Raw genomic sequence first — 1,314 nt, 5'->3', positions numbered from 1 at the left:
CTTCTCTCCTCCCAGCCTCTCCCGACCTCTCCAGTGTCCGGTTTTTCTCCAGCTCTTGCCGCCGTCGACCGGCCGAGCCAGGACGCCGGACCGGTCTCGTTTGGACCCCTGTCCTTCCCTCTCCAGCCCTGAGTTGGTGACAGCCCCTCTCCCGTCGGAAATTTCAAGTTATCACGGCAAGAAGCCGTGGTGATTCACTCGCCGGAGCTCCCTCCTCCGGCCACTAAAACCGGCGATCCTTGGCTCGTTTTGTAGCCCTCCTTGACACGACCCACCCCGAGTTTCACCCTGAAACCCAGAGTAAGTCGTGCGGGGACCACCTCCAAGGAAAATTTACTGAAAAGATTAAGAAAATCTCCCTTGTAGATGGACAACCCTAACTCGAAAATTTCATATTACACTTCTGAACATCGCATAATATACAAAAATTCTAAAGTATTCAGAGCTACTAAACACAAGCGGAAGCAAGAAAATACGAGTAGGTTGAACAGGCAACCTACTGGCGAAAACTGGCCGAAAAGCGGGTGACTATGCCTCGTCTCCTACTAGATCCAACCCGAACTCTGCAGACTGGGCAATTTAAAACGAAGGGCCCAGGGGAAAACATTTAATAACGTTAGAGTGAGTGGACAAAAAATAAATTAATAAATAAAATATTTATGTTTCCCCAATTAATTCTAAGGAAAATCGAGTGCATGCCGCAAGCGATAAAACCTTTATCCCATAAATATCGAGCCTCTCAGATTCTATAATATATGTATGTATTTACTACTCGTCCATACTCCCTATATAAATTCATGGGTCTATATAGGGCTACTACGCTCGCGTCCAACGCTCACGTCACGCCTTAATGCGGTGCTACACTACGCTATCAAGGTGGACAGACGGGTGTATAAATATGTGTCCATACCCCCCTATATGAATTAAACAACTCATATAGGGCTACTACGCTTACGTCCAACGCTCACGTCACACCATAATGCGGCTATATGCTACGCCATTAAGGTGGACAGACACATATGGCTAGCTAGCATTTATATACATACTCTCTCATAAATACATATTTATATTCACCGAAAATCCCATTTTCGGTAGCTCTCCAAGAGAAAATAAAAATCGTCAAATTAAAATGACGTTAAAATATTCCGCAATATTAATTGTTCAACCATGAACTATAGCATGCATTTATTTAAAATAAACGTACCACTCACGAATTAGGCCTAAGCCTGATGTCAATCTGGGTCTCGTCTGCTCGAGCCTCTTCACGTCCTGTTCCAAATATAATTATTAATTTCCCAACCAATATCCAATATT

Source organism: Fragaria vesca, linkage group LG3 (genome assembly GCF_000184155.1).
Source record: "Fragaria vesca subsp. vesca linkage group LG3, FraVesHawaii_1.0, whole genome shotgun sequence".
NCBI lineage: Eukaryota > Viridiplantae > Streptophyta > Magnoliopsida > Rosales > Rosaceae > Fragaria > Fragaria vesca.
This window is presented reverse-complemented; position numbering follows the sequence as displayed.